We start from the raw sequence: 17,477 nt of genomic DNA on the forward strand, positions 1-17,477 counted from the left end.
AGAACTTTAGAGTTCTGTTTTTCAAAATGGGGCTGCAATCCCTGAAGTGTACATAAAAACAATTTGAAGAGATGTTGCTAATATTTAAAAATAGAATAGAATATTAAAATATGTCACAGATATTTCTAAATGAAGCTGTTATATGCATCTGTGTGTATGTTTGCTATTTTACATAAAACAAATTGTCTACTAAGGGCTGTAAGAAAAAATACTTGAAGCCACAAGTTAGAAAATTTAGCATGCTATTATTAACATTTAGTTATCTCTTGTGTAGGACTTTGGCATCAATTTGTTATTTGATGTCTTTATAATAGTAATTAACATTTATTGAGCTTCTATTATATTTCAAAGGTTAATTACACACACAATATTTAATTTATTCCCACCATATAGTTGTCTAAGGTCACACAGCAAGGAGTAGAATTGTCTTTGACTCCTTAATGGAAAAGTAGGTATACTGTGGGATTTATTAGGTTGGTACAAAAGTAATTGTGGTTTCTGATCATGAATTTTAAGTCAATATAATTAGGCTCAAATCATGTTTGTTAAAATAAGAAACATTATAATCAACACATTTCTGTCAAGGAGAAATGTTTGTTTATTTCTGGAGCATAAAAGTCTGCACTTTGGGATTCAATGAACTCTTGGAAAACATTTTCTGTCTCCTGATTATTGTGGAAGCATTTTCCCTGCAAAAAGTTGTCGAGATGCTTGAAGAAGTGGTAGTCAGCTGGCAAGAGGTCAGGTGAATATGGTGAATGAGGCAAAACTTCCTAGATCAATTATTTCAACTTTTGAAGCATTGGTTGTACAACATGAGGTTGTTTGTTGTCAGGGAGAATTGAACCCATTCTGTTCGCCAATATTGGCTGCAGGTCTTGCAGTTTTCAGAGAATCTCATTGATTTGCTGAACATACTTCTCAGATATAATGGTTTTTGCCAGGATTCAGAAATCTGTTGTAGATCAGACCTGCAGCAGACCACCAAACAGTGACCATGACTTTTTTGGGTGCAAATCTGGCTTTGGGAAGTGCTTCTTCTCTGTCCAACCACCAAGCTGGTCATCACCAGTTGTATAAAATTGACTTTTTGCTGCACATCACAATCCAATCAAGAAACAGTTTGTTTGTGTTGCACAGAATAAGAGAGGATGACGCTTCAAAACAACAATCTTTTTGATTTTCAGTCCACTCATGAGGCACCCACTTATTGAGCTTTTTCACCTTTCCAGTTTGCTTCAAAAGCTGAAAGACCGTAGAGTGGTTGACATTGAGTTCTTTGGCAGCTTCTCACATAGTTGTAAGGGGATTGGTTTTGATGATTGCTCTCAATTTGTCATCAACTTCCAATGGCCAACCAGGATGCTCCTCATCTCCAAGGTCTCTTTTGCAAAACTTCTTGAACCAACACTGCACTGCACATTCACTAGCAGTTCAAGGGCCAAATGTGTTGTTGATGTTGAAAGTTGTCTCCTCTGCTTTATAACCCATTTTGAACTCTAATTAAAAAAATTGGTCAAATTTGCTTTTTGTCTAACATCATTTCCAAAGTTTAAAATATATATATAAAGTAAACATCAAGTAATGTCATTGGCCAAATAAATAAATAAACAAATAAACCAAAAAATGTGCATTAAAATGATGTATAACATAAACACATTTATTTAAGAATGTATTCCAATATCAAATGGCGAATTTCAACAATGCAAAGCCGCGATTACTTTTGCACCAATCTAAATATCCTTCAACTTTTTTGACAATTATCTATAACACATAATAAAAGTAAAACGTAAGAAATCTTTCAGGATACACTAAGACTATAGCATTGTATCAGTTAGAAATATTTTTGCAAGGGATGCCCAATTTTAAATAGATTTTAATAAAGAGGAGTTGTATTTCTTTATGTTGGCACAATTATTGCTAGAAACAAGACTGAGACCTGACTTTTTCAATCTGTGGATTTGCTCCCCTTAAAAACTCTGTTGTTCTTTGGCTCTAACTGTTTCTGCCTTTGAACAACAAGGAAATCTGGACAGGAGTTGTGAGGAAAAGTTAATCTACCCCCTACTTTCAGACTGTATCCCAGTGACTCACAGTATGCAGTGGAAAAGATTATTAATTCTTATGCAAGGGACACACAGTTGAAATTGTTAGAATTCAGGGGTAGTAATCTTTCCAAAGTTTTTGCATCTATGTGCTCAGTTGCTCAGTCATGTCCAACTCTTTGGGACCTCATAGACTGTAACCCATCCAGCTCCTCTGTTCATGGGATTTTCCCAGAAAAAATAGGGCAGTGGGTTGCCATTTCCTCTTCCAGGGGTTTTTCCAGACCTCAGGATCAAACCAGTGTCTCTTGCAGCTCCTGCATTGCAGGTGGATTCTTTACTGCTGAGCCACCAGGGAAGCCCACAAGTAAAAGAAAAGAAAACCTTACAGGTATAATCATTTTATGCTAATTTTTAATTAATTAGATCATAATCAATGGCCACCAAGGGTTTGATGTAGAGAGTAATAAGCTCAAATCAACTGGCGTGCTGCAATTCATGGGGTCGCAAAGAGTCGGACACGACTGAGCAATTGAACTGAACTGATATATATATATATATATACACATATATACATATATATATACTCTTTTTTAGATACTGTAACCATATATGCCATTACAAAATACTGAGAAAAGCTTCCTGCATTATACAGTAGATACTTATTAGTTATCTAGTATGTGTGTGTGTGTATATATATACATATATATATATATAGTAGCATGCACATGTCAATCCCAATCATCCATTTTATTGAAGTAGGGAAACCTTAAGGATTCATTTTTATATCACATTATTTTTCTTTCCTGGAATGTTTCTAATTTAATTTTCATAAGAAATCAACTTAAAAGCCTGTAAATACAGTCTCAAAACATCCTAGAATATGGTAATATAACTATAAGAGGGGAAAATTTGGAACAAGGTAATATTTGTTTTTAGCATGTCCTTTTCCTGTTTTAACACCCCTCTTTTTCTCTGTCTCATCACCTTTATTAAAACACAGCTTTAGTGCTATCATGTCATATAGGTCATTTGTCTGTATCAGTCATTAAGATGACTATGTCTTGCAAAACTTCCTTGGAAGTCTGATCTCTGGTATCTGATGAGATGTACTACTCTCTGCTAAGATGTTTATAGGTCCTAAGGCAATGGCACCCCACTCCAGTACTCTTGCCTGGAAAATCCCATGGACGGAGGAGCCTGGTAGGCTGCAGTCCATGGGATCCCTAGGAGTCGGACACGACTGAGCGACTTCCCTTTCACTTTTCACTTTCATGCATTGGAGAAGGAAATGGCAACCCACTCCAGTGTTCTTGCCTGGAGAATCCCAGGGATGGGGGAGCCTGGTGGGCTGCCGTCTATGTGGTTGCACAGAGTCTGCCATGACTGAAGTGACTTAGCATAGCCATTGCCTTCTCCACATACTACATTAAGTCATTTAGATGTGCCTTTGTCACACACACACACAGAAAACCACTAACAGCAGATATTTCTGTCTGAAAAGTAAGTCTACAAAAAGTAGATTTGGGAATGAATTAGAGGATGATTCTAATTCTGTGTACTTATTTTAGGAAGTGCTTTTGATTTGGGTAACAAAGGAAAATCTATGAAATGGTCAAATAGTACAAGTTATCAAGTTATCTAGAGATTTTGGTTAGTAGAGTAGAAAATTTAGGAATTCGAACTGGATTCTCTTGGACTTGAATGATTGACTAGAGAATTAAAAATGTATGTTTAAGTCTAAAATTCAACCTATATTACTTCTTGAAACCAAACAAAATACTCAAAGACTATATTTTCACATATTTTTCTCCTAGAAGAAGAAGAATCAGAAAATTGGCATTGGATGAATTCAACACTAAATTTACAGGTAATTGGACAGAATCAAGTTTGCTTTGATTACTTAAAATACTAATAATAACAAAATGCCTATCTTTAGATTTATCTTACCAAATCAATATTGATAGTGAAAAGTGTAAGGAAGGACAATACACACTATTGAATAGTTAGAAGAATTAACTTTTAAGGTAACACCTATTTAATTTTTGACAAGAATGTAATTTATAAGTATTAATTATGAGAAAAATATTGATAAATATGAAAAGAATGAATAATCTAAGAAGTATTCCACAAGTACTTATTAATTCATTTAAGCACAAACTTACTCTTGAATAGAGTATGTGTACAAAATCAAAATTGACAGATCCTGTCACATTTAAAGAATCCCAAGTGACTTTTATTAAAAGACTAAGTGAATTTACTACTAAAGAATAGAAGGTATTTCTGGTTTGAACCACATCTTATTACCCACCTGCTATTCTTCCCATGCATCTAAGCTATTAATCAAAAGAAACACCAGGTATATATCTTTTCTTTTTTTTCTTTAATTTTTACAAGTAACTTTTATTCAATTGACTTGTAGGCATATTTTGGCCATAATTTTTTTTGGATGAGATTAATATTTTTTATTGAAAGATAATACTTGACAGTTTTGTTGTTTTCTATCAAACCTCTTCCTTTTGAGCCTCCCTCTCATTTGGAAACATATGTGTGTATGTATATATATATATATATATATATATATATATCAGTCCAGTTCAGTTCAGCGGTGTCCGACTCTTTGCAATCCCATGAACCACAGCACACCAGGCCTCCTTGTCCATCACCAACTCCCAGAGTCTACCCAAACCCATGTCCATTGAGTCGGTAATGCCATCCAACCATCTCATTCTCTGTCGTCCCCTTCTCCTCCTGCCCTCAATCTTTCCCAGCATCAGGGTCTTTTCAAATGAGTCAGCTTTTTGCATCAGGTGGCCAAAGTATTGGAGTTTCAGCTTCAACATCAGTCCCTCCAATGAACACTCAGGACTGATTTCCTTTAGGATGGACTGGTTGGATCTCCTTGCAGTCCAAGGGACTCTCAAGAGTCTTCTCCAACACCACAGTTCAAAAGCATCAATTATTTGGCACTCAGCTTTCTTTATAGTCCATCTCTCACATCCATACATGACTACTGGAAAAACCATAACCTTGACTAGACAGACCTTTGTTGGCAAAGTGATGTCTCTGCTTTTGAATATGCTCTCTAGGTTGGTCATAACTTTCCTTCCAAGGAAAGTGTCTTTTAATTTCATGGCTGCAATCACCATCTGCAGTGATTTTGGAGCCCAGAAAAATAAAGTCTGATACTGTTTCCACTATTTCCCCATCTATTTGCCATGAAGTGATGGGACCGGATTCCATGATCTTCATTTTCTGAATGTGAAGCTTTAAGCCAACTTTTTCACTCTCCTCTTGCACTTTCATCAAGAGACCCTTTAGTTCTTCCTCACTTTCTGCCATAAAAGTAGTGTCATCTGCATATATAGGTATATATACATATATTTTTGCACACGTGGTTTTTGAGATGTGTGTATGCTTGCAAAGTCTCTTCAGACGTGTCTCACTCTTTGCAATGACTGTAGCTCTCCAGACTCCTCTCCTCATGGGATTTCCCTGGCAAGAATATTGGAGTGGATTGCCATTCCCTCCTCCAGGGGATCTTCCTGACCAGGGATTGAACCTGCTTCTCCTGGGGCGTCTGCATTTCAGGAGCATTCTTTACCACAGAGGAAACCCATATATTGAGATGTATAGGTATATTTGGTGTGTACATGTTTATTTACATGATTATGCCACCTAGGCTGGCAAGTCCAAAATCTGCAGAACCAAAGTCTCTGTTTGAGTCTGGAGGTTGGAAGTTACTGTATCTTCCAGAAAGAACCAATATTTCAGTTTGAAGGCCATCATACAGAATCCTCTTACTCAGGGAAAAATCAGATTTTGTTCTGTTCAGGCCTTCAAATTGTATGAGGCCCAGGTTGCCTGGTAGATCAGATAGTAAAGAATCTGCCTGCAGTGTAGGAGACCTGGATTTGATCCCTGGGTCGGGAAGATCCCCGGAGAAGAGGATGACTACCCGATCCAGTATTCTTGCTTGGAGAATTCCAAGGACAGAGGAGCTTGGTGGGTTAAAGTTCGTGGGGTTGCAAAGAGTCAGACACAACTGAGCAAATAACACTTTCATATTATTGGGAGGGGGCAATATGCTTTACTTTCTGCTGCTGCTGCCAAGTCACTCCAGTTGTGTCCGACCCTGCTGCAACCCCATAGACGGCAGCCCACCAGGGGCCCCCATCCCTGGGATTCTCCAGGCAAAAATACTGGAATGGGCTGCCATTTCCTTCTCCAATGCATGAAAGTGAAAATGAAAGTGAAGTCACTCAGTCATGTCCGACTCTCAGCGACCCCACAGACTACAGCCCACCAGGCTCCTCCATCCATGGGATTTTCCAGGCAACAGTACTGGAGTGGAGTGCCATTGCGTTCTCCACGCTTTACTTAGTATACTGATTTATTAAATAAATGTTAATCTCACCCAAAAGCATTCTCACAGAAACAGTCAAAATGTTTGACCAAATATCTAGGCACATTGAGGCCCATTCAAGGTGACACATAAAATTAACTATCACAGTGTGGATGTCCTTATACTTTTTACCCGGATACAAATAGTGGGAGCTAAATAAGTATAACAAACACAGATCTCCACTTGCAGTTTGAGAAATGTCTTTGAAATAATTATACAGTTCTCTTTTCAAAAAACTTCAACAATATTTTGACCCCATAAAGCTTATAAATTCTGCTGCTGCTGCTGCTAAGTCGCTTCAGTCGTGTCTGACTCTGTGTGACCCCATAGACAGCAGCTCACCAGGCTCCCCCGTCCCTGGGATTCTCCAGGCAAGAACACTGGAGTGGGTTGCCATTTCCTTCTCCAATGCATGAAAGTGAAAAGTGAAAGTGAAGCCGCTCAGTCGTATCCGACTCTTAGCGACCCCATGGACTGCAGCCTACCAGGCTCCTCCATCCATGGGATTTTCCAGGCAAGAGTACTGGAGTGGGGTGCCATTGCCTTCTCCATTATAAATTCTAACAGGCTTTAAAAATAGTAAATAATCTGATTACTACATTTTTTCAGAGCCAAGTAAATTAAGATCCAAGTTGATACTGCCTGGAGTTATGCAATACTACAAGCATGTTTTTTTATGGTTTTTGTTATGTATAAAATGTCTATGCACGTTTTCACATAAAAGATTCTATGTATAGCTGACCCTTGAACAACATGATTTGAATTGCACAAATCCATTTCTGTGCAAATGTTTCAATAATTATGTGCTACAATATTACTCAAATCCTGCTTGGTTGAAGCCACAGATGCAGAAATCCCTATAAGAGGGAAGACTATAAAATTACATGAGGGGTTTTCAGCTGTGCAGGGCACTGGTGCCCTAAATCCTCAGATTGTTCAAAGATAAACTGCACATATGTTTTTATTTCTCTTGGGTAAATACTGAAATGTAGAATGGCTGATTATATGTGAGAGCATACATTATATGCTGATTATATGTGAGAATTGGTTATTTTATCAAATAACCTATGGTGTTGTCAATATTTTTATTTTAGATATTTTAGGTAGGTGTATATTGATACCTTACTATGGCTTAAATGGCATGGGTATTTAATGAATAATGATATTGAAAATGTCTTTGCTTTATTATTGGCCACTTACATAACTTACTCTATGAAATGTCATTTCAGGTTTCCTTTTATTCCCTCATTTTTTAGTTGGACGGATTGCCTCTTACCTATTTAAATATAGAAGTCACATATGTTCTGAGTACAGTCATTTCTCAAACTTGTATAATGAGTTCTGCCCCCAATTCTAGTGTGTGTGTTAAGGGAGAGTGTTTCCCAGTACTAGCTGGGTGTTCTACAAATCAACTAAATTCTGACACTACTTGAAAAGAGATGGTATTCAGAAATGAATATCCAGAGATGGGATTCAATCTATATCATAACCTATATCACAATCTATATCACAGGACTCTCCCTCCCCTTTAGATAACAGAAGCAAGCTCAAGTTATCACCTATGCATCTGACTGAGTAGCTTTAGATTGGAGGTTCCAGGGGTCCCCTTCTTGGGTCTGACTAATTTGCTAGAGTGACTCACAGGACTTAGAACTATTTTACTTACTAGATTACTGGTTTATTGTGGAATAATACAGGTCGGGAAAAAACAAACAAACAAATGGAATAGATGCATAGCACATGTGGGAAGGAGCATGGAAATTCCACACTCTTTGAGCATGCCACTTTCCCCAAATTACTATGTGTTGGCCAACCCAGATGGTCTCTGAAAGCCATCCTTAGGGTTTTTATGAAGGCTTCATCATACATTCATGACTGATTAAGATCATTGACCATTGTTGATTGGCTCAACCTCCAGGCTCTCTCCCCTCCTCAGAGGTCAGTGGGTGAAACTGAAACTTCCAGTCCTCTCTAATCACATCATTGGGTGTCCTGGCTACTAGAGCCCAAACTTGGGTTACCTAAGTGTTTCACAAAAGTCACCTCATTGACATAGCAAATGACACCCTTATCAATCTCATCACAATAAATTCAAAGAGTTTTATGGGCTCTGTACCAGAAATGGGGACAAATAAATTCTTAATATAAGTCACAATATCATACAATGTACTACAATATTTTCTCCCTTTCTTTGGTTTCCTTTGCAATTATAACAATCCCACCAAATTTTATTAGGAAAAAATTCAAGTAGCCAAATTTTAAAAAGCTTAAAATTAACACATAACCACACGTAGATCCTACTTTCATATTCTTGCTTTCTGTATTAATCTATTAACTCATCCTGTTTTGAATACATCTCAAAGTAAATTATATATCTCAAATGGAATACATTGAATGGTATATCATTTCTTACAACAGAAATAGAAAAATACAAATGCATCACCTTCTCATTGAAATGACTGCTGGCATAATTTTATAAAAATTCCACTTTATGTAATGAGTAAAGCTTTAATACATAATAAAGACTCTCCTAAGTACTTCTAACATTTGTCTGTAAAGTACAATGCTTTCTTTCTAGGACAGAAATGCACAGTATGTTAATATAGTAATTTATTTTTCAATGTATTAATGATCATTAATCCTTTTGAAGCCTTCAATAGCATCTTTATTTGGTATTGCTATTTATTTATAACAAATGTCATTTTTTTGGTATCCCCTTAATAATATACTTCAAAGGGATCAGCCTGTAGGAATCTTAAAATATTATTGGATCACCTTGTACATCTTTTACTCTAGTATTGCTTTAAAAAATTCAATTGCAAATTGTAGGCTTTTATTCCTTCTATATTTGTGGTGAGAAAATTTGACATATGGGCTCAGGCTCTGAGGGAAAAAGAATCCAAATTTGAACAAAATCTCTTGAAATTTTTACTACATTTAGAATTTTGAAGTGTTGAGCTGAAGTGTCAAGGGAACAATATTTTGTTGACAGTGTCATAATACAATAAAATTTATTATGAAGAGCATCCTCTGCTTCTAAAATATATTGTTATTCCTTCGTTGAATTCTCTGTTTTCTTGCTAGAACATAGCTATCATTTCTCTGTTGCCAATAAGAGATAACCAATCAAGCCAAATAAAGAAAACAGTTTAGAATAATTGTTATTAACCATATCAGATAATATAAAATCTATTTTTATATATGGATAGCATATTAACAAATACAGTTTAATTTTTCTTCTTTAGCTACCATGCTTTTTGAAGGGAGTCACTAAGTAAGGCCCATATGTAAGGAGTGGGGAGTTATGCTTCAATTCCTTAAGAATATCTACATAATTCATTGGAAATTTTTATAAACAAAATAGTGTTCTATTTATTCTGTTTATTTTTTCAGCCATCTATTTATATTAGAATGAACTTACAGGTAATAATTTTGTATTTTACATTACAATCCCATGCTAGTTTATTTATTTGGTTGTTCAGATCTTTAAATGGGATTCTTTTGGTTGGCTTGTGTGTTCCTTTGACATATCTTCACCATTAAAAAAAAATATTTCCTTATTTTCTGACATTACAGAATGCTCCAACTTACCTGATATATTCCCTGACCAGACAGAGTCAAGCCCTTTCTCCAGAGACACTTTCTTCCTTTTCTTGGAGAAACAATATTAGAAATCAAAATCTGGGTACTAGCTATGTTCATTGCTACTGTAGTATCAAAGGAAAGACACAGAAATATATGTGTGTGTGTATGCATACTCAATTGTATCTGACTCTTCCTGACTCCATGGACTGTAGCCTGCCAAATTCCTTTGTCCGTGGGATTTTCTCAGTAGAAATATTGGAGTGGGTTCCCATTTTCTCCTCCAGGGCATCTTTCAAACCCGGGCATCCAACGTGTATCTCTTGTAGCTTGCAAGAATCCATTGGTAGGTGGATTCTTTACCACTGAACCAACAGGGAAGACCTGCATGTGTGTATACCAACTTTATACACTCGAATTTATATTGATTCCTTCTAATTTAATCCATTACCACACAGAATGGCCTAGCCTTCTCCTTAATTGTAATGCCCCTCTCCAAGAGAGATCAATCCTTCTTTACTGTCATCCATTTGCTTAATAATTTCATTTCCAAATATGTGTACAATGATTTATGAAATTGTAATCAGTATCCCCCTGGTAAAGAAATTTATCAGCTAGAGTAGGGTGCTTATATAGAGAGTTATTTTTGCCAAGGAAATATAGACTCAATTTCCTTGAAAAGATACTTGGGTGAGCATTTCCACACACCTCCCCACACACCTGCCACTGTTCATGTGCACACGCACACACACACACACACACACAAACCTGTACACACAGGACACATACTTCATTGATGTCATTTCATAAATAATTAGATTATTTTTTCACAGTTCTGCATTCCATTGTGGAGTTGCATTATCTCCTTAATATATGTATTTTTAAGTTTGCATGCATTAGCATTCACTCTGTGTTATAAAGTTCTATGGATTTTAACAGATTCATATTATGCATCTACCATTAGAGCATTATGAGGAATGATGTCAACATCTCAAAACTATCAACACATTTCTACAATCATTTATCTTTTACTGTCTCTATACTGTTGCATTTTCTAGATTGTCCCCTAAATGGAATCATACAGTATGTAGCTTTTCCACTCTGGTTTCTTTCATTTAGCAGTATTTATACATGATTTTTTCCAAGTTTTTACTTGACTTTACAGATTATCCTTTTTTTATTGTTGAGTAGTAGTCAGATGCATGGATGTACAGTAGTTTATCTTTTTTTATTTATTTAAGGACATCTTGTTTGCTTCCAGTTTTAGTTAATATGATCAGAATTTCGTACATACCTGTGTCATGTTTTCACATCAATTTGGTAAAACTCTCAGATCATAATTGTGTTGGATTATTATGGATAATCATTATCCATAATAGCTGGATAAATCATTATTCAAAATAGGAAACAAATCATTGATTCAAATCATTATATTTATAACTCACTGTAGCATTATGTAATTTGTATCCTGACTTTGAAATTTAACACCAAAATCAAACACACAAAATCGTTAGTAATTATACCAGAGCTGACTTAACAGCTGTCAGTTTCTGCAAAGAGTAGCAGGACAGCAATTCCCCTGACATTCAAGATGGTGTAACTGTGGCTGTCATTGCCTATGTCTTTGCTGAGGTTGACAGTGATCATAAGACACTTTCTTGGTTCATTTACTCAGGCTGTTTATTAACATAGCTGCAATGCCAGAACAGCATTACATCAATTGAACTGCTACTGCCATTTAGATATTGACAGTATCAAGGATTCTTTTTCAATAGAATGTGTTTCAAAGTATATTTTAGAACACCATACACTGCTTCAAGGTCATTAATACTAAGGCCTTTAGGTGTGAGTTTGTGTTTTTTGTGTGTATGTGTAAATGGTTTCCATAGCAATAAATGGTGATGTTCAGAGTCCCAGAAATTACACTCTCTGGCACCAAAGCCATAAGATCATTGGTCTCATTATTCTATGAATGTGTTTGGATGTACTGAATAATCACTGCACACATTTACCTAATCTTATGAGTTTTAAAAGCCCATTCTTTTCCATTATCTCGCTTGATATTTGCTTCTATACAACCCAACGACAAAAGAAAAGTAGACACACTAAACAATTGTAAAGGTGAGAAACTGAGGTTCTAGAGGTTAAGTGATTGTTCAGTATGATGGTTGGAACAGATACCATGCTAACACATGTCCACAGAACTTCTTTTTCCCATAGAAGCAGATAATTCTCTCCACATTTGAAAAAGCCATATTCTTGATAACATACTGACAGTAAATATGAAAGCATTTCTACTATTTCCACACTGATTATATCATTTTGGATAAAGTAGCATTTGGATAATGTACAGGCTACATTGGTCACTCAGACAGTAAAGAATCTGCCTGCAGTGTAGGAGACCCAGGGTCAATCCCTGTGTCAGGAGGATGCTCTGGAGAAGGGAATGGGAACCTACTCCAGTATTCCTTCCTGGAGATGTCCATGGACAGACCAGCCTGGAGGGCTACTACAGTCCATGGAGTCACAAAGAGTCATACATGACTGTGTGACTGAACACAAAAAGCACAATTAAAGCTTAGGAAATAACAATAATCTTTAGGTCATAGTTTGGTCCCTCAAGTACACAAACAGAAATTCATATTTGAGAGCATTTAATATGTGGCCTGTAATAAATATCATACCCCTTCAGAGGGTTACATCTGAGAGAAAATAAATATATGTTGAGTATTTTAATAGCACCTTTCGATCTCCATAAGTAGCTTCTTAAATTTATTGTTCCTTTTCTCTCACACACCAGTTCTACAATTAAGCTCTGTAAAGTCAGGTGGGCCTTAGGAAGCATCACTACAAACAAAGCTAGTGGAGGTGATGGAATTCCAGTTGAGCTATTTCAAATTCTAAAAGATGATGCTGTTAAAGTGTTGCACTCAATATGCCAGCAAATTTGGAAAACTCAGCAGTGGCCACAGGACTGGAAAAGGTCAGTTTTCGTTCCAATCCCAAAGAAAGGCAATGCTAAAGAATGCTCAAACTACCGCACAATTGCACTCATCTCATGCTAGTAAAGTACTGCTCAAAATTCTCCAACCCAGGCTTTAGCAATATATGAACTGTGAACTTCCAGATGTTCAAGCTGGTTTTAGAAAAGGCAGAGGAACCAGAGATCAAATTGCCAACATCCACTGGATCATCAAAAAAGCAAGAAAGTTCCAGAAAACCATCTATTTCTGCTTTATTGATTATGCCAAAGCCTTTGACTGTGTGGATCACAATAAACTGTGGAAAATTCTGAAAGAGATGGGAATACCAGGCCACCTGACCTGCCTCTTGAGAAACCTGTATGCAGTTCAGGAAGCAACAGTTAGAACTGGACATGGAACAATAGACTGGTTCCAAATAGGAAAAGGAGTATGTCAAGGCTGTATATTGTCACCCTACTTATTTGACTTATGTGCAGAGTACATCATGAGAAATGCTGGACTGGAAGAAGCACAAGCTAGAATCAAGATTGCCAGGGGAAATATCAATAACCTCAGATATGCAGATGACACCACCCTTATGGCAGAAAGTGAAGAAGAACTAAAGAGCCTCTTGATGAAAGTGAAAAAGGAGAATGAAAAACTTGGCTTAAAGCTCAACATTCAGAAAACGAAGATCATGGCATCCAGTCCCATCACTTCATGGCAAATAGATGGGGAAACAGTGGAAACAGTGGCTGACATTATTTTTCTGGGCTCCAAAATCACTGCAGATAGTGATTGCAGCCATGAAATTAAAAGACACTTGCTCCTTGGAAGGAAAGTTATGATCAACCTAGACAGCATATTAAAAAGCAGAGACATTACTTTGCCAACAAAGGTCCATCTAGTCAAGGCTATGGTTTTTCCAGTGGTCATGTATAGATGTGAGAGTTGGACTGTGAAGAAAGCTGAGAGCCGAAGAATTGATGGTTTTGAACTGTGGTGTTGGAGAAGACTCTTGAGAGTCCCTTGGACTGCAAGGAGATCCAACCAGTTCATTTTAAAGGTGATCAGTCCTGGGTGTTCTTTGGAAGGAATGATGATAAGCTGAAACTCCAGTACTTTGGCCACCTCATGCCAAGAGTTGACTCATTGGAAAAAACTCTGATGTTGGGAGGGATTGGGGGCAGAAGGCGAAAGGGATGACAGAGGATGAGATGGCTGGATGGCATCACTGACTCGATGAACATGAATTTGGGTGAACTCCGGGAGTTGGTGATGGACAGGGAGGCCTGGCTTGCTGCAGTTCATGGGGTCGCAAAGAGTTGGACATGACTGAGCTACTGAACTGAACTGATGCTGCCTCTGTCTGTAATCCTAAACTCTGATTGGTTTGGCCTGATTTTATTTCTCACTCTTGTATCTGTAGGTTTTATCTCTCAGCAAAATCTTATTACAGAATTTTTGTGTCTAAATTTATGGGAAACTGTGTTAAGACAGTAAATGTTAAACACATGTATTTTAAAAATTTACTTAATTATCAGGTGAACATAGGGGTTGGATTAATGAATTGGAATTTATATCCTTAATAATTTCGATAATATGAGACCTCTTTTATAATAGGTAAGGGATTTTTTTTAGTAAATTGTTTTAATTTATAATGAACGAATGGAATGTTATTTCACTCTGAATATCTTTTGATGACTCTTTATTGTAGACATCAGATATGGTGGGGCTTCCCAGTTAGCTCAGATGGTAAAGAATCAGCCCACAGTAAAGGAGACCCAGGTTTGATCCCAGGTAGGGAAGATCCCCTGGAGAAGGGAATGAATACCCAGTGCAGTATTCTTTCCTGGAGAATTCCATGGACAGAGAAGCCTTGTGGCTATAGCCCATGGGATTGTAAAGAGTTGGACATGACTGAGAAACTAACACACACACTTAAGACAAGGTAACTCAGCCTACTTATTTTGTAATTGCAGCTATATTAAATTATAGTATAATTTTTCTTGTTCAAAAAAATCAAAGAATCATAATTTCTTTAGTTATTTCTCTGAGTTTTACTGATAACAAAATTGATCATAAAACATTCTTCAGTTCAGTTGCTCAGTCATGTCCAACATTTTGCAATCCCACAGACTTCAGTATGCCAGGCTTCCTTGTCCATCACCAAAACATTCTTAAAATCTTTAATTTTTACCATCTGTAATTCTTAAGCTCAATAACTTTTGTCACATCACTAACCACAATTTATCACTAATTGTATATTTACTTTGTTGTCAGTATGGTAGAGGTAATGAAGATAATGGTGACCTCCTTCAAAAGGTCCCATGCATGCACTGCTACACTCTGTAGCAGTGCCCCCAACCCTTAAGCAGTCCAACACTGACCCACGCCTCTGCTGGAGACTCCTGGATACACACAGGCAAATTTGGGCCAGTCTCTTGTGGGGTCACTGCTCCTTTCTCCTGGGTTCTAGTGTGCACAAGGTTCTGTTTGTGCCCTCCAAGTGTCCATTTCCCAGTCCTGTGTAAGTTCTGGCAACTCTGTGGTGGGGTTAATGGCAACCACCTCCAGGAGGGCTTATGCTATACCCAAGTCGGCTGCACCCAGAGCCCCTGCCCCTGTGGCAGGCCACTGCTGACCCGTACCTCCACAGGAGATACTCAAACACAGTTCTGTCTCAGTCTCTGTGGGGTCTCTGGGTCCTGGTGCACACAAGGTTTGTTTGAGCCCTCTAAGCATCTCTGGCAGGTATGGGGTTTGATTCTAAACATGATTTTGCCCCTCCTACCATCTTGCTGAGGCTTCTCCTTTGCCCTTGGACGTGGGGTATCTCCTCAAAATCACTCCAGCACCGCACAGCTGCTGCTCCTTGGAAGAAAAGTTATGACCAACCTAGACAGCATATTAAAAAGCAGAGACATTTCTTTGCCAACAAAAGTCAGTCTAGTCAAAGCTATGGTTTTTCTGGTAGTCATGTATCAATGTGAGAGTTGGACTCTAAAGAAACCTGAGCACTGAAAAATTGATGCTTTTGAACTGTGGTGTTGGAGAAGACTCTTGAGAGTCCCTTGGATTGCAAGGAGATCCAACCAGTCCATCCTAAAAGATATCAGTCCTGAATATTCATTGGAAGGACTGATGCTGAAACTGAAACTCCAATACTTTGGTCATCTTATGTGAAGAACTGACTAATTTGAAAAGACCCTGATCCTGGGAAAGATTTAAGGCAGGAGGAGAAGGGGACAACAGAGGATGAGATGGTTGAATGGCATCACCAACTCAATGGACATGAGTTTGAGTAAACTCTTGGAGTTGGTGATGGACATGGAGGCCTGGTGTGCTGCAGTCCATCGGGTCCCAAAGAGTCAGACATGACTGAGCGACTGAACTGAACTTGTTGTCAATATAGCCCTTCCCAAACTCCTCCTTGGAATTTTCTTGCAAGACTCCTTGTGGGACTCCCTCTTCACTTTGGATGGAAGCTGTTTATTATATCACCCTGCACCCCACCCACCCCCAGGTAACATGTACATGACACAGTCAGAATATCTTAGATATGACAATAAACATTTCCTTGAGATTTACATAAGGATACTAACAGAGGAAATATACTTTTCCATATGCTAAAACTAGTAAAAGAATAAAGTCAGAGAACACACAGAGCCAAAATATGATCAATATTCTAGCATTGTAATTCAAAACATAGGCTATAATTTGCACCTAAAGTCAACTCCTCTTCACTCCTCTTCCTCAAAGACAGATATATTCTCTAGTTGGAACTGGGTTTCTCATTTTTGAAGAAAACAAATAGACTAATCTATTCTTCTAACTCTAATCATGCCAACACAAATACATTTATAATTGACTGGATCATTTATCAATGTTTTCAAGTGCTAGACTGATGCTAGAAGGAAAAGTTAAAAATAAATACTATCAAAATGTCTGTTATTAAAATTTTCAACTATCACATTGCTTGTACAGCTTCTCATATAATTTGATATTAATATTCCTTGAAAATGTGGGTGATATATAATAGCTAGCTATAAATATAGAATGCTTAACAACTAATATAAAGATACTGAAGAATACTGCTTATAAGTGATGAAAGAAATGTTCAAAGTATATGGTGTCCCCTTCTGGAAGTGAGTACGTAAGGTAAAAAAGACTTGGTAGAAAGTATAAAAAAATAAAAGATATACAATCAACCTGATAACTTCTAGATGTGACAAGAGTTTATACAAATTGCTGTTGTTGTTTAGTCTTTAAGTAGTGTTTGACTCTTTTGCAACCTTAAGGACTGTAGACAGCTACTTTTCTCTGTCCATAGGATTTCTCAGGAAAGAATACTGGAGTGGGCAGCCATTTCCTTCTTCAAGGGATTTTCCTGATCCAGGGATTGAACCCAAGTCTCCCGCTTGGCAGGCAGATTCCTTCCCACTGAGCCACCTAGGAAGCCATTTACACAACTTATAGGTA

The sequence above is a fragment of the Bos grunniens genome, chromosome 7, assembly GCF_055505025.1.
Source record: "Bos grunniens cultivar Pamir isolate PY7600 chromosome 7, Bosgru_T2T1.0, whole genome shotgun sequence".
NCBI lineage: Eukaryota > Metazoa > Chordata > Mammalia > Artiodactyla > Bovidae > Bos > Bos grunniens.